General features: G+C 42.7%; 1 protein-coding gene across 2 annotated transcripts in view; it reads right to left on the reverse strand.

Moving 5' to 3' along the window:
• The window catches only part of LOC139546890 (beta-1,3-galactosyltransferase 1-like), a 116320-nt gene that overhangs the window by 76767 nt on the left and 16834 nt on the right, over positions 1-22719 (reverse strand). The window contains exon 2 of one of the 2 annotated variants that reach the window (XM_071355809.1): positions 2231-2338. The exons of the other annotated variant lie outside the window; for it this stretch is intronic. The gene's annotated coding sequence lies outside the window, so the exon portion shown is untranslated. The remainder of the gene's footprint in view (positions 1-2230; positions 2339-22719) is intronic. 2 annotated transcript variants of the gene reach the window in all.

Genomic DNA, 22719 nt, shown 5'->3' on the forward strand with positions numbered 1-22719 from the left:
GTTCTTTAAAATCAACTTTCAAATGTTCCGAGCTAGCCCTCCTGATGTCGTTTGACCCCACATGGACTACGACAGTGTCAGCTCCCGGCATCTGTGGTAGAACAGTCGGAAGCAGCCTTGTTATGTCCTGTACTCGTGCTCCTGGGTAGCACAGGGTTTTTGCCTTGGGGACCGAGATGTTTCTCACCATAGAGCTGCCTATGATGACAGCTGGTGATGCTGAATGGGCCGGTCTCAGGCAGCCTCACGGTCTGGTGAGGCTGGAAGCTTAGAGGATCTGAACCCGAGGTAGAAGCCTCCGGAGAGGGAAACAGAGCCGAGGACGAAGATGCAGGTACCTCCGGATCCAATCTTGATTGGGAAGCCACCAAGGACGAAGGCGCCGGAACCTCTGGATCCAGGGCGGCAAAGCTGTTTCTGGTCTGTGTCAGTTCCGGGTTCAACATCTCCATGGAGACCCCTGTTGCCAGAGGACGCCTTCTTCGACTTCCACGGCGAGTGATGTACCTCCATGGCTGGTTGGTTTGGTCGAAAACAGCTCCGTTCTCCAGGGAAGGGGGAGACCCCTTCGGGGATGGAACCCTGCCTAGCACCGGCCAGTCGGCTGTGGAGAGCCAACACGGCGGCAAAACTTCCACCAGACCAGAGCGGCATCTGGCTACTGGGGTGGAAGAAAAAGTAGGTGGGCGTGGGTTCCCCAGTAGCTTATGTAGGTTTGCTACTTGCTTGCTAAGAGTAGCTACTTCGCTCCTGTAGTCCTCCACAAGCAAGCAGTTGCTACATTGAAAGTCAGCACATTCCACATTGTCCCAGAACAAAGCAAAGTAAACACAGCTCCTGCAACGCTGGAAACGTTCAATATCGGCCTCCATTTGAGACCGCCGAGCCAGCTAGGCTAGCTGGGCTTTTGCGGAATCTGATTTTTTTATACGGAATCTGTCAGGATCCCGGGACAGATAGCAGCGCTCACAGTAATTTAGCTCAACAGAGCCGCAGGATTTAAAATAAAATTTAAGTATATAAAGATACTGTCATATAAAAACACTGTCAGCTTTTAAACCAAGGTCTTTAGTCCAGGTTTCGGCGTTCGACAGTGTTCAACAACGACAAACATTTTGGCCGGGCGGCCAGCTGTAGGAAGAGTCTTGGTGGTTCCAAACTTCTTCCATTTAAGAATGATGAAGGCCACTGTGTTCTTAGGGACCTTCAATCCTGCAGACATGTTTTGGTACCCTTCCCCAGATCTTTGACTCAACACAATCCTGTCTCGGAGCTCTTCCTTTGACCTCATGGCTTGGAATTTGCTCTGACATGTACTGTCAACTGTGAGACCTTATATAGACAGATGTGTGCCTTTCGAAATCATGTCCAATCAACTGAATTTACCACAGGTGGAGTCCAATCCAGTTGTAGAAACATCTCAAGGATGATCAATGGAAACAGGATGCACCTGAGCTCAATTTCGAGTCTCATAGCAAAGGGTCTGAATACTTATGTAAATAAGGTATTTCTGTTTAAATTTTTAATACATTTCCAAAAATGTCTAAAAAACAGTTTTTGCTTTTTCAATATGGAGTATTTTGTGTAGATTGATGAGGGAAAATATCATATTTAATTGATTTTAGAATAAGGCTGTAACGTAACAAAATGTGTAAAAAGTAAAGGGGTCTGAATACATTCCAAATGCACTGTATGTCATCTGATTGCCATGAGACTGAGCTGTATGTATGAATAAAAGGAAAATACATGCTTTGACCATTTGAGACAATACTGATCGTTTTTGTTAGTTGTAAGGCATCAGCTGTAAATTATGTTGTTATCCAACAACTCGGTATTTGCGCCAGGCCACATTTCAGTATTTAACTTTGCCAAAAGCATGACTTATTCTGCAGATATACAGAGATCTGCTTATAGTTAATGACTACTGAAATGGAACTGCAGTTTAATTACAGTGGGATATTCCTCATATTTACTGTCCACACTTGTGTCAGTGATGAGTCCAATTGAGTGTAAGCTTCCTCTAACTGCTGATTGGAGAACGTGCAAGAGAAGAGGTTGCAGAAGTCCATAAATAAAGCCCCCAAAAAATCATATTCAACCAGCTCTGTGGTATTAAGCAAAATCCCATTTCCCTTGAATTCCCTTGAAGCAGTAAACCATTGAATTCACAAATGGAGATTACACACAATTAACAGTGTTGGCACTTTTCTTAAAAATGATAATTTGGTACCTTGTGTGCATTCTTTTGATGTCAGGTTCCTGGCTGGTTTGCTCTAAGACCTCTCAGATACAGAACAGGATTTCTCTCAGACGCAACGCATTTTTCTCAGCTCCAGATCTAGATTGAGAGAGGGTGGCAATGAGAAAACAGTGCCGCTTCTCTCTCAGCATCACATCACTAAGTAAATAGCAAGCTGCTAGATCATTCACCAGGGTGGATGTTTACTCAAAGCCTACTCAAGGACCTGTCAGAGTTGCGGAGAGGACTTGTTGGAGACCAAACAGCAGCAGTACAAGAATGCCGTAGAGTAGGTACAGAGCCCTACAATCATCCTGTCAAACAGAAGGGCGAGAGAGACGAAAAGAGAAAGAGAAAAAGAAAGAGAGAGCAGAGCATTGGAAATCCTGGTGAGCAGCTTGTTGGGTGAGCCCAGAGAGCTGAGAGATGCTATGTCATTGCAGCCCTGGCTGTCACCAGTAGGTGAAAAGGTGTAGGAGGACAATGTCTGTGTTAACTGAGAGGAATTATTCTATTCACATTCCAAGGCAGCAGCAGAGCATAATCAGTCTGAGCCCCGCCGAAACACAGTCCCCTTTAGCCCTGTTAAAATAGCTGATGGTGTTTGATTTGCAAATCCCCAAAAGGCCAATAGCAATCTAAGGCCTATAGCCATAGGTGGCCTATCACACTCAAACCCTCAGTGCAAATGTGACAGCTGGCTAATAGTCGTATATATCTTCAATGAACCATACGCCCCAGGTCAGGGGTAAATTGACCAATCACGCAGTGATCACCTCTCACTTTTCAGAAGTGTACAACCCGAACCATTTGTGAAACTAAATCCATATTACTCAATTCCAGTGGTGACACAGTGGTGCTTACTGCTTAGTGCTAACCAGTACATTTCCCCCAGTTTAACAAAACATTGCATTTGTATTTGTGGGGTTCAATGTTACTAATAACCTGACACCTTATTATTTCTCTGCTAAGAGGCTAGTCTTCATTCACTGAACTCTCCCTTCCTATATGCACTGCTGGACAAGGCTTAAATGGAAATAAGTCCACAGGTTCTTTAGCCAATTAGGTACTCAAGTCCAAATCAGCTTCTCTTCAGTGTTCCAGCAATTATTTGCTGAACACTAAATTCGATTTGGTATTCAGGAAACTCTTAATTGCACTTAGGCTAAGCTGATAGCCAGTGTTTGATCAGCACCATCAGATCACCTGTACCCGACACGCCACACCCCTAACCCAATGACCCCCCCTGACCTCCAGTGACCCTGGATGACCTGGTGTCTCAGGAGCAGGAATGACTCTCCAGTTTCCTGCACTAATAAGAGAACTGCAGTGGTACATAAGCACTGGGGTATTGATGCCACACACTCCACCACTGACTGGCCTGCACAGACTGTCGTATCTGCGTGCTCATTAAGCCTGGACAGATAGAGAGAGCTTCAGGGAACCTGGCATGGTCTTCCTTCTCCTGTGTGGTCAAACAACACAGTGGAGATAGCAAATCCCCTCAGAGATAAACACCTTAACCCTCACTCAACATTAGATGTGAACACACATCACCAGTTCTACCCGTCACAGACGTGCCCGTATGCACACATGCTTCCATACACCATTATGAATACTCCAAGTATGTGAAGATGGATGGATGGACCATGCCCTGGACCCAGTTTCAGTTCGCCTCTGCTTTGGAGTGACTCCCCCTCGGAATCTTCCCTGCAGTGCACCGGAGCGTGTTTCGGCATGATACACCTCAACATCAACCATGAAATGAAAAAGGGGCCCCTTTTTTGCTAGAGATGTGACTCTACCAGGATAATATCTCACCACAGATGTTCCTTGATTGAAAGTGCATTTTTAACCTACACCGCAAATTTGCACACAATACCCCATCATGACAAAACAAAACAGGTTTAAGACATTTTTGCAAATGTATAAAAATGAAATATCACATTTACAGAAGCATTCAGACCCTTTACTCAGTACTTTGTTGAAGCACCATTGGCAGCAATTACAGCCACAAGTCTTCTTGGGTATGACGCTACAAGCTTCACACACCTGTATTTGAGGATTTCCTCTCATTCTTCTCTGCAGATCCTCTCAAGCTCTGTCAGGTTGGATAGGCAGCGTCGCTGCACAGCTATTTTCAGGTATCTCCAGAGATGTTCAATCAAGTCTGGGCTCTGGCTGGACAACTCAAGGACATTCAGAGACTTGATATTTATTGATATTTATTAAACAATCCAAAAGGGGTAGGCAAGAGAATGGTCGTGGACAGGCAAAAGGTCAAAACCAGTTCAGAGTCCAGGAGGTACAGAGTGGCAGGCAGGCTCGAGGTCAGGGCAGGCAGATCGGTCAGGCAGGCGGGTACGGAGTCCAGAAAACAGGCAAGGGTCAAAAACCGGGAGGACTAGCAAAAGAGAATATAAACAGGAATACGGGAAAAACGCTGGTTGACTTGAAAAACATACAAGACGAACTGGCACAGAGAGACAGGAAACACAGGGATATATACACCAGGGAAATAAGCGACACCTGGAGGGGGTGGAGACAATCACAAGACAGATGAAACAGATCTGGGTGTGACAGTGTTATATAATTCCTATTGGAATCCAGACAGATTTAGGATAGTCAAGAATTATAATTTTGAATCAACCGCAATCTGCAGTTCGAATGACTGCCAATTTAGGGACGATTAATAAATGAGACTACCTAAACCATAACAACCATCTCAACAAGTGGTGAAATAAATGCAACCACTTACAGATTGTAATAGTTTAGAAAAATGTATGTTATTTATCTTGGTGTTGTATAAGATCAGTTAATCAATGTGCATGCAGAAACATAGATATTAAAACAAACTATTCTAAAAAGCAACATGCAACAAAGAATGCTGTACTCTGAAGATATAGATTTAAGTTTCAATTTAATAGGCAAATGAAAATGTGTGATGATAGGCAGACTGATTTACAGGATTGCACAGGTGTTGAAATATTACATGAATGGTTCTTCTTGTCTTCTTCTTCTTTGATCTAAACTGAATGTAAGGATTGGGTTAGAACATTTGTTATATTGTGGCTACTCTCCTAGTGGATGTTGAATCGGAACAAATCATTTTGATAGAGATTTTAGACTAATTTTACAAGGTTATAATAATACATAAAAATGTAAAGGATTTAAAATTGCTCCGATGCACATCGGCAATCGTTTAGGCCTATGGTCGGCAGGGTCGGTTGAATCAGCCTGCTCTCGGATGGTAAATTAACACAAACTAACGGTATGCTAAATTAAATTGGTAAAGCCAAAAGTAACTGGTTTAAGAAAGTACATATTAAACCAATTCTTTCCCATGGGGCGGGACATTTTGATCTTATTTGTTTTGTCTAAGCTATATATTTCTCTCTCCACACATTTTAAAAGGTTTTGTAAAACAATCAAAGTGTTGGAACAGCAACCCTGGTGCAAAAAGGGATCTCCCGGAAAAGCCTAATATTTTAAATACAGTACCAGTCAAAAGTTTGGACACACCTACTCATTCCAGGGTTTTTCTTTATTTGTACTATTTTCTACAATGTAGAATAATAGTGAAGACATCAAAACTATGAAATAACACATATGGAATCATGTAGTAACCAAAAAAGTGTTAAACAATATATTTGAGACTTCAAATAGCCACCTTTTGCCTTGATGACAGCTTTGCACATGCTTGGCATTCTCTCAACCAGCTTCATGAGGTAGTCACCTGGAATGCATTTCAATTAATAAGTGTGCCTTGTTAACTTTTAACTTGTGGAATTTCTTTCCGTCTTAAGGCGTTTGAGCCAATCATTTGTGTTGTGACAAGGTAGGGGCGGTATACAGAAGATAGCCCTATTTGGTAAAAGACTAATTCCATATTATGGCAAGAACAGCTCAAATTAGCAAAGAGAAACGACAGTCCATCATTACCTTTAAGAAGGTCAGTCAATGCGGAAAATTTCATTAGAGTTAACTGTACCTCAGATTGCAGCCCAAATAAATGCTTCACAGAGTTCAAGTAACAGATACACCTCAACATCACCTGTTCAGAGGAGACAGCGTAAATCAGGCCTTCATGTTTGAATTGCTGCAAAGAAACCACTATTAAAGGACACCAATAAGAAGAAGAGACTTGCTTGGGCCAAGAAACACGAGCAATGGACATTAGACTGGTGGAAATCTGTCTTTTGGTCTGATGAGTCCATATTTGAGATTTTTGGTTCTAACTGCTGTGTCTTTGTGAGACGCAGAGTAGGTGAATGGATGATCTCCGCATGTGTGATTCCCACCGTGAAGCACGGAGGAGGAGTTGTGATGGTGTGGGGGGTGCTTTGCTGGTGACAATGTCTGTGATTTATTTAGAATTCAAGGCACACTTAATCAGCATGGCTACCACAGCTTTATGCAGTGATACGCCACCTCCAGGCTGTGTAATGGCTATTTGACCAAAGAGAGTGCTGCATCCGATGACCTGGCCTCCACAATCACCCAACTTCAACACAATTGAGATGGTTAAGGATGAGTTGGACCGCAGAGTGAAGGAAAAGCAGCCAACAAGTGCTCAGTGTATGTGGGAACTCCTTCAAGACTGTTGGAAAAGCATTCCTCATGAAGCTGGTTGAGAGAATCCCAAGAGTCAAGGCAAAGGGTGGCTACATGATTCCATATATGTTATTTCATCATTTTGATGTCTTCACTATCATTGTACAATGTAGAAAATAGTAAAAATAAAGAAAAACCCTTGAATGAGTAGGTGTGTCCAAACTTTTGACTGGTACTGTATATGAAACCTTTTTTGATCTACTCAAAGATCCTCTATTAGCATGTTTTAACCACTCCAATCAGGTAAACTATCAGGTACTCAGCAAGAAGGTTTGATTTCACTATTACTGAAACCTTACCCAGCTGGTAAGTACAAAGATCCAGTCTATCTAAAAAACTGGAGGCCTCAGTGTAGTGACGCAAAAATCCTAGCAAAATGCGTAGCACATAGAATTAATTAAAAATGTTTTGTCAGATATTATACATCCCGATCAGACAGTTTTTGTTTTACATGGACGATACTTTGGAGATAATATAAGACAAGTATTTGAAACAATAGACCATTAGGAACAGTAGGAAACAAGGTGTGGTATTCATAGCAGATTTAGATTTTTTTTTAATAAAGTATGACAAGAATGTATATATAAATTCCTGGACTATTTTCATTTAGGAGAATCTCTTATACAATGGGTTAAAGTTATGTATAGTAACCCTAGGTGTAAAATAGTAAATAATGGCTACTTAGAAAGTATTCAACTGTCAAGAGGAGGAAACAAGGTTTTCCACTTTCAGCATATCTATTTATTATGGCCATCGAAATGTTAGCTATTAAAATCAGATCCAACAATAATATAGAAATCAATTTCCTCTTAAATCCGCAATCTGGATCCCTGCACAACCTAAGAGAGGATCTAGATACGTTTTCTAACCTCTCTGGATTACACAGAGAAACATAAAGCACAGGCACACAGGCAAAGTTTATGTTAAGTGGCAGACCACAGCACAAAGAGACCCAAGTATGACTGTGTATCAGTACTTTTGTGTTCATTTAATGCAACGCCCATTGGGTATAATGATCACATGAAACACTGAGCTGCGATATACAGAAAGAAGCAAATCAATTTACCTGGGCTACTCTCCGCTCACAGCCGCCTGTTGTCAAATCAAATGGGATTATTGAAATGTAAGGTACAATCTGCGGAGTCTCTCTGAGTATGATTAGATTCAAGACATATTTCTGAAGTTTCAAGATCAAATGTTGCTGCCTGTGAGTAATATCTGCAACATATACTGTATAATGTGCTATTCAACACAGAGTAAAGGGGCTGAAAATATTATTCTTTGCGAAAAGCATTTAATCTATCCTACAGTTGGCATAACATGTGAGTCTTATGCGCCATACAGAACAATCAAACCCTCCACTTCCGTACCCATTTGGAGTACCCACCCAGCCTCAGTAGGACCCAGACAGGGAACACCCATTGACATAGTCACATGGAGCTTCTATGAAGAACACCAAACCCCAAGGAGGAAATCTGACTTTCATCTGAACAGAACAAAAAAAGAGAATCTGCAAAAACAAATTATTGCTGCTATACGTCTTTCTTCCAATTGGAACCCAGCGTGCATACATCGAATAAAAGCCTATTGGCTGAATTGAATTGCTCTGACTAATGACACCTCAGGCAGACACCAGAGGGATAAATATTCCCTTTGTTTCCAATAGATTCACACCCAGCTCGTTCTCCTATTGCCTGTTTCTACAGGGGCCTTCTTCCACTTCCATTAGCACCATACCATGTCATAGTTAAGAGAAGAAAATACAATTTTTGCCTTGATGAAAACTCATTTGATCTCTCAAAATAAGTTATTTTCTGCTACTGCCAATTTGATTGCCCTGTGGTGCAGCCTCTTCGCCCCAATCTTCATCACTTTCCACCACTGCAGGACTGCCTTGCTTTCTGAGTCTCTCCCTCACCCTCCATCTCTTTCTCTCTTTCTCTCCCTCTGATCCTTTCATCTACCCCTGTCCAATATTGCCCTGGTCCAGGCATCAACACCTTCCACAAGACGCTCTTTCATTTTGGCCTAAAATGGGGGCTAATGGAGCTGGAAGATCCAGTGCATTTATCTCCGTCTCCGTCTTTGAAAATTCCTCGATTATCTATTGTTAAGTGGCTGTGCCTGTGCTTTGTTTCGTTATCACCAATAATTGATGCAATTACTGGCCTACCTTGAGAGAATAGCTAAAATAGGAAAGTGTTATGGTGAGGGATAAACATTACACCACAGCGGCAGAAAAACAATGTACACAAGCTGTTTACACATGCACACATGGCTTTCTGATCTTTGGGTGAGTAGCTGTGCTCTCGTGTGGTGAACACTGTGCAGTGATTGCATTCCACATGTTTTAGATTCGAAAATTCCAGCCTCACATGTGCCTTAAGATATTCTGTGGCCAGACCTGAAACGACACACCATTATTCACCACTACATTCTTCCGACTACAAGTCTACAGTCTACCAAAACAAATCAATAGCAACTCCAGGTCCCAGCTAATACCAATCACGTTTTCTCATTAAACTAGTCTAACTGGAGAGCCGTTTACTCTTGCAGCTTGACAGGACTGATAGAGGTCTTTGTCTGAGTGTGGTCTAGCCAGCCACCCATCAATGAACACAAAGCAAAAGGTGCTGACGAGTTGAGCTTTTCTCCTCTTCTGTGTGAAATTGTCTCCGTAAGGCAGAGATATTGCAACACATGTTCCGTGGACATAAGTCATTCTGTTTCCTAATAATGTAAAAAGCTCAAGTAAAATTGGACAAATGATATACATTCCATTTAAATTCAACACAATTGCAATGCCACTATGGGGCTTTAAATAAACAACTGGGGGATGGCTTTTACTAGACACCTCACAAAACATGTCAAGACACAGCCGCAGTTGACAAGTGGAAAATAAATGATTGACGAACACTGGAGAGGAGTGATCATGTGGTTCAGGGACATCTTTTCTTCAGTAACACCCCTGCTGGTCCTCATAGCAGCAATGAGTCTCTCCCTTACGCCTGTATTTAGGGCTCCCGAGTAGGGCAGCGGTCTAAGGCACTGCATCTCAGTGCAAGAGGCGTCACTACAGTCCATGGTTTGATTCCAGGTTGTATCACATCCAGTCGTGATTGGGAGTCCCGTAGGGCGGCGCACAATTGGCCCAGCGTCGTCCGGGTTTGGCCTGGGTAGGCCGTCATTGTAAATTAGAATTTGTTCTTAACTGACTGCCTAGTTAAATAAAGGTTACATTTAAAAATATATATATACATATAGAAATATAAGTTTCGAGCAACGCTGACTGTGACATATACATTCTCTATAGGTAACCACTTGAACAACTGATGTTGGCCTTAAAGCACATCATATGTTACCCAACCAAAACCCCTTTCATCCCCTCTGAGCCATGCCCAGTGGATTTTCTGCAAAGTCAGTCACAAGTCTCTGTATCGGCAACTCGCTGTAGCTGACTGCTACAGTGTCACCTTCAGAGGCCATTCATCTGTGCCTGCTGTAGTGGTGATAAAGGTGGGCTCAGTGTAATCTGAAGGTGCTCTGTGTGATCACTGTCATATATCAACTGACGGAGATTGGCAGTGTTTTAGACCACATCTCAGAGTAAAGAAAATGGCCCAATACAATAGCTTGGTTGAAGTAGTGTGTTGATGGTCTGACGGTCTACAAAGGGAACAAAGAAGTTTACCAATAGGAATAGAGAGCAAACAATGAGTGAACCTGTGATTATAGAGTGCTCTTTAATGCTATTTGACAACGTGATTACATTCTCAGAGTGTCTCCATTTTCAGATGACCAATTTCGATTTTGGAAAATTGTTCATTTTGTATTCTATGGAAGCGGTGTGTAAACAGTGCCTGATAAACTGAAAGGGTTTGTAGCACCCTCAAGCCTGCTGTTTGCACCCAAGTAGAGGTTAGGTGTCTGTTTTCAAATGTTTCAAACAAAGCCAACTATCTCAAGCCTGCGTCATACAAATGCTGGTAGTTGGTAGAGAAATGTGGCAAGCCAAACGTAAGTTTGTAGTCAAAACATACTTTAGCTTAGTACAAGGCAAGAAAAGGAGGGACACAGGAGACAGAGATTCCAAATGTCATAGAGAGAACCAGTCCTGATCCCCTGTTCCTCATTGTGATTGGAGACGTATCTCTTGTGTGTGTGTTGTGCCTCTCGTCTCATCTCTCCTGGGTCCTGGACCTGGACTTGGCAGCTGCTTACTGATCTGTTGTGAATCACTAGTTGTGTTACCCCAACACTTCCCAACTGCAACCCGCTGCAACCACAATTTGCTTTCTACAAAAGACATACAATCAGAAACTGTGTTCAAACTGTTCAATGTCAAACTGGGTTCAACTGCCTAACTTCACAAAGACCACTAATCCCTTGTTGGGAACAGCGAGCAGGGAACCTATCTCATCTCAGCTGCCTAAGTAGGGCTCCCAGAGCATCCAGAACAACAACAAATACAGCTTATGAATTTAAGTGATGCCTAACCTCACAAAGAAGAATTGAGAAGAGCAGCACAAAACGTCATGAGATGAGCAGAAGAAAAACTCAAAGATATAATCGGCTTCAGTATTGAGTCAAAATACTCAGGTTGATGTGATGATGTTTAATGAGTGAAGTTCATTGGTGCGTGCTGAGGCAAGCTGTATAAAATATTTTGCTAAGGTCTGTGTAAGTCCTCCAAGTTTTTCCTCGGCTGGAACTATAGTGGCATGCAGTTTAAATTAAGGGACCAAACTCCACTGGGACCGCCCCCTCCTCTCAGATAGAGAGCTAATTTACTCTGTGACTTCACAAATTGCTCTTCTGCACTAGATGAGATTTTGCTTCTAAACTAATGGCAGCTTAATGATGTATGTTTCCTTTATAAACATACACATCAATTCAGCCCAGATTTCATGAGGAGGTCAGAGAGAAGGGGCAGGAAATAGAATCTGCCATCCTAGAAGTTGTTTGTGTGAGGTCAAAATTAGATGCGTTGTACAAAACAAATGTATCAGCGATTGGGTCGTCTCTAACAAATCTATCCAATCAGAGAGCTCTTAATAATCTTAGGCATGAACGCCGGATTAGGACACAACACTGCCCTGCTCAGATCATCATTGATGGCGAGACAGTGGGGTCAGGGCAAGTAAAAAGACAGCATTCTTCAAAGACAGCATTCTTCAAAGAGTTCTGGGCCAGAGGTTCAAACAGTGTTTCACCAGTGGGTGGCTAAAAACAGACACAATGACAATACCCTCATGACACGCAGAAATAGCCAAGGCATACAGCTTGATGGTGGACGGCGCACGTTGCATGTCAAACAATGATGTCGCTCTTGCTGCTGGGGATTCTCTGATCCACCTCTACGCAAACGACACCATTCTGTATACTTGTACCATTCTGTATAGCCCTTCTTTGGACAATGTGTTAACAAACCTCCAGACGAGCTTCAATGCCATACAACTCTCCTTCCGTGGCCTCCAACTGCTCTTAAATGCAAGTAAAACTAAATGCATGCTCTTCAACCGATCGCTGCCTGCACCCGCCTGCCCGTCCAGCATCACTACTCTGGACGGTTCTGACTTAGAATATGTGTACAACTACAAATACCTAGGTGTCTGGTTAGACTGTAAACTCTCCTTCCAGACTCACATTAAGCATCTCCAATCCAAAATTAAATCTAGAATCGGCTTCCTATTTCGCAACAAAGCATCCTTCACTCATGTTACCAAACATACCCTCGTAAAACTGACCATCCTACGGATCCTCGATTTTGGTGATGTCGTTTACAAAATAGCCCCCAACACTCTGCTCAACAAATTGGATGCAGTCTATCACAGTGCCATCCGTTTTGTCACCAAAGCCCCATATACTACCCACCACTGCGACCTGTACGCTCTCGTTGTCTGGCCCTCGCTTCATACTCGTCACCAAACCCACTGGCTCCAGGTCATCTACAAGTCTTTGCTAGGTAAAGCCCCACCTTATCTCATCTCACTGGTCACCATAGCAGCACCCACCCGTAGCACGTGCTCAAGCAGGTATATTTCACTGGTCACCCCCAAAGCCAATTCCTCTTTTGGCTGCCTTTCCTTCCAGTTCTCTGCTGCAAATGACTGGAACGAACTGCAAAAATCACTGAAGCTGGATACTCATATCTCCCTCACTAACTTTAAGCACCAGTTGTCAGAGCAGCTCACAGATCACTGCACCTGTACATAGCCCATCTGTAAATAGCCCATCCAACTACCTCATCCCCATAATGTATTTATTTATTTATCTTGCTGTGTTGCACCCCAGAATCTCTACTTGCACATTCATCTTCTGCACATCTATCACTTCAGTGTTTAATTGCTATATTGCTATAATTGCCACACACCTCCCACTGACGGAGCTTGACATGTCCCACTCTATCCCATCAAGGATACGTCTGTGAAGACTGGGACGAGCGAGGACACTCTGCACATGGGAATGTGGTGCGTCAGAACGTGTGGGTTTCTCCAGTGATCTAGATTTGCTCTGAGAGAGCGGGGAACCACCAAGATAGGACGGCGATTATGCACAAGATCTAGCCGTATGCTGCGCAAACCACTGCTGTATCTGGCGCATGCGCAAAAGTTCCAGAGGGACCACAATGTGGGTCATTGACATAAGACCTCGAAGGGAGATGACGGAGTGTACTGACACTGTGCTCATTGGATGAAACTGGTTGGGGGCCAACAAGATAGCTGACTTCCAGGGATCCGAAATCCGTGAATCTCTGACAAGGCACGCTCTTTTCCCAGTTCACTGCAAAGCCCAGACGCATGAGAAGATTCACCAGTCTGGTCGTGTGTGCGATCGCCAGCTCTACTGGTGGGGGGAGAAACAGCAGGTTGTCCAAGTATGCCAGAACCCCAACTGCCTGGCGATCGCACATTAGGAAAAGGTGAGAGGAGCTAGAGCATACCCAAAAGGCACCCTCGTGTACTCGTAGGCCACTCCTTGGAAAGCAAAGCGCAGAAACCTCCTGTGACGCTAAAGCAACGGCAGGTCGATGATCATGAGCTTGCGGAAAGGTCGTTTGGCTCTGGACTTGTTTAAAGCCCGCAAATACAGAATCGTCCTTCTTCTTTTGCACAAGAAAATAGGACGAGTAGAGCCCGTTGTATCCTTGTTCAGATCTTTAACCTTCTCTGGTGACGCCATCACCATTTTCATGAGGTGGGTAACAAAATGAAATGGTGCAACCCCGCCTCAGCGTCCGGTCTAACCAGGTGGGCAGAGTACAGCTTCAACGTCACTCCCAATAATGGTCTGATAGCGAGGAACACAGTGTGTGTGGGCCCTATGCCTATACTCGGAATGGTGGCAACGTGTAGTACAGGGGCCAAAGAACATATGGCAAGAGGGCGCTTGCGGGAAGGCCTTGTGTGGTAACGCAGATGCCGAGGGTGGTCGTGGTGAGTGAGGGGCGAACGCACTCTACCCCTGCGTCTGTGAGCATGAGAGGACCAGCTCCAGCACTTATACTAGAAGCAGAGTGAGGTATGGAAACGGGCGGTGGCTCTGCCACCACTTCCCTAACAGCCGGGGTGGTGGTTGCCGCCGGACTGGGAGTGGAGATCATCACACGTGTGATGTTGTGGTTGCCTGCCGGCGGGCCCGACGATGCTTTCACAACTGTCTCTTCTCTTCTCCTTGAAGCTCTCCATGGCCTCCACAACGGCGACTCCAAAAAGTCCATCGTTTGAGATGGGAGCATTCAAAAGGGGTGTTCTGTCAACCTCTTTTATGACTGTCACAGAAAGTCAAAGGTGCCTCTGTGCAACTACAGAGGTGACCATAACTCCTCCCACACACACAGCCAGTGCCTGGGTAAGGTGGAGTACGGCGCCAGACAGATGTGACACCTCCTTGACTTTGGCCTCGGAAAAGGTCGCCTGACCTGTTGACATTCAGGACAGTGCCGTAGTGAGCAAGGCGACGTTGTTAGCTGCTGCCAGAGCTTGCGCGCAGAGGGCATAGCTCTTTTCTGCCAGCTCCACAGTGAAGCAGTCTTTGAAGGAGGGCAGAGAGGGCTTCTTCGCGTTCCATTGGCATCCAACTTTTCTGAAATTAAGTAGGAAGCCAGTGTCTTATCCAGCCTGGGGATACCCCTGGTTATGGGTTGTTGACATTAGTGGTTCATCCCAGGAGCCCCCTGCGTACTTATCTAGCGAGGGCATTACGGGAGCCATAGGTTTCGCCACTTTGCGTCAATGAGCTCAGGGCCCACCCACCATCATGTCAATATCTCTAGCTAGGGGAAGGGGGAGGTGATCCCATGGTCCCCTCGATAAGCCCCAGGAATTCGGAGTGTAGGGAAGATGGCTGACAGAGTGGACGATTGTTCCGAGGAGAGGTAGGAGAACTCTTCCCTCTCCCTGATGTCACTGCCACACTCACCTTCCCCAGGGGGGTGGGTGGGGGGCTGTGAACTTGGGTCAGTGGAGTCGGCTCTTCGGAAAAAGCATTCCCAAATGTCGTCCCCGTCGGAGTCATCATCTCCGGACGAGCCCTCAGAACCTGAGAGTAGGGAAATAGCGCTTCCAAGGGGGACTTCCACACCTAAAAACACCAAGCGTTCCCACCGCACCTTGGAGGAGAGCAGGGCACAGCTGACGCATTCCGGGGGGTCCTGGATGCCATCCCTGGTGTGCTGTGGGCCCAAGCCACCAAGAGAGAGGAACAGCAGCACTGAGCTCTTAAAAGAGCTTTTGGTGGTGGCTTCTTGCTCATGATTGACAACGCTGTGACGGCAAGATCATCTTGAGACTTGTCTTATTGTGCTATTCTTCAGACCAATCTCCAGTCTCGCTGAAGAAAATGGGAGGCTGACTGTCAGGCTATTGGCTGCCAGGCAGCGGGGTAAACCACTAGGAGCGAAGTCCCCCTATGAGGCGGAGCTCCGCGATATAGGAAGTTAGTGGGTGTGCTGTTTGGTCGGAGCGATGTGGATGGGTAGCCAGGCAAAGGGTTAACAGCATGTCATTGAACTTCACTGTACCTTTATATACCTGTAAGCTGGAGGACTAGGTGCCAGGTAGCCTAGTGGTTAAGAGCATTAAGAGCATTGGGACAGTAACTGAAAAGTCGCTAGTTTGAATCCCTGAGCAGACTAGGTGAGAAATCTGTCTATGTTCCCTTGAGCAAGGCACTTAACCCTAATTACTCCTGTATGTCACTCTGGATAAGAGCGTCTGCTAAAAATGAGTACTGGTGCCCTTCAGGGATTTGGTCTCATGTCTATGTAGAAATCCCCAGCACAATATGGTCAATTGAACCTTTCAACCAAAGATACATACATCTCCATGTTGATGATATGATACAGTATGTTGTATGATTGATAGGAATCTTCCAGAGTCTTGATTTACATACAGACTAAAAATAAACAACATGTACAATACATTTCAATGTCAGTTGAGAACTCAGTAACATTACAGTGAATGTATACTACAAAAGATATTAAGATACAAAATCAGTAATCATCTGAAAATAAAAAATGCACATACAGTGCCTTCAGAAATTATTCGGCCTGAATTCAAAATGGATTAAATATATATTTTTATCACCCATCTACACACAATACCCCATAATGAAAAAATGAAAACTTGTTTTTAGAACATTTTGCAAATGTATTGAAAATGAAATACAAAAATATATAATTTACGTAAGTATTCACAACTCTTAGTCAATACTAATATCTCTTTTGGCAGTGATTACAGCTGTGAGTCTTTCTGGGTAAGTCTCTAAGAGCTTGCACACCTGAATTGTAGAATATTTGCCCATTTTTATTTTCAAAATTCATCAAGCTCTGTCAAATTGGTTTTTGATGATTGCCAGAAAACCTTTTTCAAATCTTGACATAGATTTTCAAGCAGATTTAAGCAGCTGCAATATGTTTTCAAGCAGCTGCAATATGTTACTTTTTCGGTGACCAGAACGAATTCACATAGAAATGTTAGTTATAGATCTTTAATTCTCATTGAAAGCAAGTCTAAGAAAGGTTAGATCTGTTCTATGTGCATTATTTCTATGCTTCCCTTTTTTAAGTTTAGTTTTTGCATCTTTTACTTTCAGTTTCGTACCAGCTTCAAACAGCTGAAAATACAGTATTTTTGGTTATGGAATATATATTTCACAGTGGTTTAGATGGTACAATGATTCTCTACACTATACTTGCTTGTCACATAAACTGAAATTTTGCAAACTTTTAGAATTTTAACAACCAGGAAATGGTGGAGAGATTTCTGCATAGTGCATCAAAACTGTAACTCGGCCATCCAGGAAAATTCACTGTCTTTTGGTAAGCCTCCCAAGTGGCGCAGCGGTCTAGGGCACTGCATTGCAGTGCTTGAGGTGTCACCACAGACCCGGGTTTGATCTTGGGCTGTGTCGCAGCAGACCCATGAGGCGGCACACAATTGACCCAGCGTCATCTGGGTTAGGGGAGGGTTTGGCCGGCCGGGATATACTTGTCCCAAGGTGCTGTGGCGGGCCGGGCACATGCATGCTGACACGGTTGCCAGTTGTAGTGTTTCCTCAGACACATTGGTTTGGCTGGGTCAAGCAAGCAGTGCGGCTTGGCAGGGTTGTGTTTCAGAGGACGCGTGGCTCTTGACCTTCGCCTTTCCCGAGTCCGTACGGGAGTTGCAATGAAGGGACAAGACCATAACTACCAATTGGATATCACGAAAACTGTGTAAAAAAACTCCAATGTAGATTTGCCCTTGTGTTTTAGGTTGTCCTGCTGAAAGGTGAATTCATCTCCCTGTGTCTGGTAGAAAGCAGACTGAACCACGTTTGCTTATGCTTAGCTCCATTCTGTTTCATTTTTATCCTGAAAAACTGTTTTAAAGTCACCATTGGCCTCATGGTGAAATCCTTGAGCGGTTTCCTTCCTCTCCGGCAACTGAGTTAGGAAGGACGCTTGTATCTTTGTAGCGACTGGGTGTATTGATACACCATCCTAAGTGTAATTAATAACTTCAACTTGCTCAAAGGGATATTCAATGTCTGCTTTTTAATTTTTACCAATAGGTGCCCTTCTTTGCAAGGTATTGGAAAATCTCCCTGGTCTTTGTCGTTGAACCTGTGTTTGAAATTCACTGCGTGACTGAGAGACCTTACAGATAGTTGTATGTGTGGGGTACAGAGATTAGGTAGTCCATACAACTTATTATGTGACTTGTTAAGCACATTTTTATTCCTGAACTTCTTTAGGCTTGCCATAATTTGGTAATTTCGAAAAACATAATTCCACTTTGACATTATGGGGTATTGTGTGTAGGCCAATGACAAAAAAAATCTGAATTGAATCCACAACAAAATGTGGAAAAAGTCAAGGTGTGTGAATACTTTCTGAAGGTACTGTATGGTTCTTCGGTTGAATGGTTCAATTATTCTGGGGAAAAGGGTTCAAGAAAATGTTGAATAGCCTCGATACCAGTCTGACTATGAGCAATAACTTATGTGATTAATACATGGAACTAAACGAGATCTCTCTCTGCTCCAAAAAATTCTATACTTCTAGATGTGGGTACAGTTGGACTTTGAAAACGCCAACCCAGTCCCCTGCGGTGATAGGTTTGTCCTGTGCACAGTTATGCAATGGAAGATCAACATGAACTGTGTTGTTTTGTTCATTCTGAGGCGTTGTTTCCATACGGCTGCCTCAAACATCATTTTGTACTAATGATTAAGCAAAACATAAACCAGGATAAGCGGAAGAACGCTATCAATAGAGATACTTGTGTTCTTTCAATCCCACATTGACCTCCTGTGAAGTGAAGATGGTAAACCATTACCATCGGTGTACTGGCATAACACTAGACGATTATTTAAAAACCAAGTTAATGTTGTAGATAATGCACATTTATTTTGTATTTCTTTACAGGGGAACTAAACAAATTGACAGTATAATATTATAAATGGATTTTTCAGTGAGCATATTTCTTCTCTTGAGATGCCTGGACTTAGTAAGGTTTGGGTGAATTGACTTTTGAGGCATTTGAATATGGGAGCACTGGGAGGAGATTTAAATTCAGCTTTCAGACACTGAGGGCTGGGAAGTTGCCTGTCTGACTGAGACAGATTGTCAGCGAGAGAAATTTGAGTCTAGAGGATTACAACCTCCCTAGACTCTCTAGACAATTCTTAGTAAGTCTAAAGGCACAATGCATTGCTATATCAATAACATCCATACACAGCAGATTCTTAAAAGCAAGGCCAGTAATATATTAATATTAAAATAATCATTATCATCATCGCCTGGCCAATCAGTCATAGATTAAAGCGACATGATTGCATAATTAAACAATTGACCTTTAAATTAATTGATGAAATACTGTTATCATTCTATTCAAGTGTGGTAAAAAATTGTGAAGATAGTTGATAGCTGAGGTTGCTCTCGTCCAAGCTCCTATAATAGAAACAAAGGATGCACATAAGATAAGGCCTATTCAGCTGTTACTCAAAGAAAAATAGTAGTTCACTGATTGTTTTCCAATATCAGACCTTAAAACGGCATCAATTATTTTATATCGAATGACTGAATAAATGATCTACAATTCTCAAAAGTAATTTAAAAAGCTAGTGTCAAGCGTCTTAATTCAACACGTATGTTATTGTGAGAACCGTGAGGTATAAAACATAACATTTTCACACCTCTTCTTTTCCTGACACACATCCCTGAAGTTCACCAAATTGCCATCAACACCTAGACAATCAAACACCGGCTGCAAAATGCCATTTTTGGTAACACTTTATTTGGATAGTCCACCTGTAGACGCTCTGCAGACTCATCTACAGACTATCAGCAACATTTCAACTAACTGTCTACTAACCCTAACCCTAGCTCCTACCCTAACCTTAACCCATATCGTAACACTAAACTTAACCCTTACCCTAACCCCTACCCTTATTCTGACCCTAACCCTAACCGGAACCTTAGCAACAGATAGCTTGTTGATAGTATGACCACCTGTAGAGCATCTACAGATGAACTATCTGGACTATCCAAATAAAGTGTGACCCAATTTCTTTTAGATCCCGATTTTTACAGATTTTTGTCAGTTTTCCCTTTGATAATTTCCATTTCAGCCCTATCTTTCCCACTGGGATCCTCTAGTGACACGCCAATTCTATTCTGGGCTTCATCCTTAATGATGTAGCTGCTCCGTTCAGACGTGTATACAAACAGACCGATTAGAAGCTCACCTTTAATATTCTACACAGGAATACCAACTGAATCGAGAAACCATTACTTTTTAGCAATGTTTTAGCAAGTTATATCGGCATATTTTGGTATATGACTAAGATCCTTGATAGAGTAAAAGGACTTTAATATTAAAAGGCAGGGTTTTTTTTTAAAGGGAAAAATGTAATGATTCATATGTGGTAACTTTGGAGTCTGGTTCTTAAAAGCAGAAGAGTTGAAAAGTCACAAACTTCTCCAGTTGGATTCCTCAGTTTAATCCTAAACAGCCAGAGAGTGAGTGTCGGACAGAGATTCACATGAATACTTGTATGTGTGCAGTGCGCTGCAAAAAAAGCTAATCCCGTCTTTCACAGACCATTATTCCACACACAGGGCTCTAGCAGTATGTCTAAAACGCCAACAGAAAGAATGGAGCCTCAACAACAACATCTGCGTTTCTCTCATCAACCCCCTAAAACAGGGCTATAACAATTGTTCACTTGCTGTGCTTTTCTTACGGAAAATAATGCTTTTTTGTTGCATTGCTTTGTTTATTAATGTATTACAATGACACCTGAAATCCTTTTGTCTTTTCATGGCTGCTTTCAGACTTCCCGTCATCTCAAGGTCATGGGTTCAGATGACTACATAAAAGCGAAAGCTTTGTGAAATCACTAAAAACATGCCCTGGTCACAAGGGAAATCAAGTCATTCATCAAAAGCCCTCAGACCCACTCTTCTCCTATCAGGCAGCTGGGACAGGGAGAGAGGCAGACCAATATTCTGCAAGTGCTCCATTCCCATATCGTTTTCCTTCAAATTCAGCATTTCCTCCATTCCTAATGAACATTTGCATATTTATTACTGAATGGAGACAGAGCGAAATGAACATACATAATTCTGTGGAAAATGTGATTACTAAATAAACGGGTTGCAAGTTATTCTAATGTGCAGCGAATCACTCAAATCAAAGGAAAACAAAGCAAGGTAAATAACGATCAATGACTTAAGCCTCTCTACATAATATAACATGTTTATCAGAGAGGACACACATTTCAATGATTATGTTTTGCATGTTGTGGCTTCCTATTACATATTAACGATACATCTAAACTTGGATGACAAATAGCGTCTGCTCCAAGCTATGTTAACCGACTTTGATTGCTGATGTAACCAACCAGCCACACGTTTCCACGGATGCATCTCCTATACAACACTTACTGGAAACAAGATAAAGGTCATTTACATTTTAGCAGACGCTCTTATCCAGAGCAATTTACATGTTTGGGAATCGAACCCACAGCCCTGGCATTGCACGCACCAACTGAGCCACAATCAACACCGCATCTTTGTCTATTGCCTTTTGAATAGCAGTATACAAGCGCAGCGTTTCAGTCAGTTAGCAGCTCATCAGTATGCACTGAGAGGAACACCTGCTGCGGGGGTGTGTGTTTCCTTCAGAGAAGTAATGAGACCTGTGCAGGGATGATGAGCACAAAACCAGGATGCAGTAGCTAGCTAGTTGCAGCCACACAAACAGCTGAGAGAGGGGCTGAGATGTTGTTTAGAGGCTGGGATGTATTCTGAGCCCGTTTCTGCTGTGCACAGAGAGTTATTGCTTTGATTTTAAGACCACTCTTGCCACCACACCTCCCAATAAATTGCGTTGCCCAATATTGTAGCAGGGAGGTGTCAGAAATGGAACGGAAGCTGGCACAAGGTTTGTTTTCTATCTATTAAGCCCTATGCATCTCTCTGAGCATTGATTGCACTCTCCTTGTGACGAGATATTGGGGCAGCTAAAGAGATACGTAAATAAGTAAAGGCAGGACACTAAACCTACAAATTCAAGCACATTTCTTTAGCTTTTTTCTGTTTGTAAATTGCCTGTAAGTAGCAAGGCATGGAACATTTCAACATTGTAAACCGGCATACTCTGCACAATGAAAATCAGAATTCCTAGACTAATCTTAAAGTCCCATGTCCTTAGATGGCTTAGTAAATGTTTATATTATTTGAACATGATCCAAGCACTGTGATGGATGCTTACAGCATGACTTTTAAAATGCATTCTAACCATATTCTAGATTAGGCATCTTCTCTGAATAATTGGACTTCACCATTTTCATTTTTAAAAACATGCGTGCAAAGTAAAAAATATTAAAATAACATTTTTGAAATGAAAATAATTTAACAGTGCAGTGATTCAGAGTACCACACATGGCTTAACTGGGATTATATTTAAAATGAAATCACCATACAATTCTAGATTGAGCAAAATAGATGAAACACTGAGAATGCAAAATACTATCTTGCATACAAGATAAAAACTAAGCAGATTATTCTATCAGAAGATGTATACCTCCTAATCGAGTTTTGGGACCAACTATGGAATCAAGATTTGAGACCAGAGCTAATAATCAGTATAGTGAACATAAGCTCAGAGAGTTTGTTCACAACGAGGGCCATCAAACTTAGTTAATGATACAATCAAACCGACAATATCAGGAAAATGAGTGCCATCAAATTTAGTGAATGATACAATCAAAATGACAACATGAAAATGAGTGCCATCAAATTTAGTGAATGATACAATCAAAATGACAACATGAAAATGAGTGCCATCAAATGTAGTGAATGATACAATCAAAAT

The sequence above is a fragment of the Salvelinus alpinus genome, chromosome 20 (genome assembly GCF_045679555.1).
Source record: "Salvelinus alpinus chromosome 20, SLU_Salpinus.1, whole genome shotgun sequence".
Taxonomy (NCBI): Eukaryota; Metazoa; Chordata; class Actinopteri; order Salmoniformes; family Salmonidae; genus Salvelinus; species Salvelinus alpinus.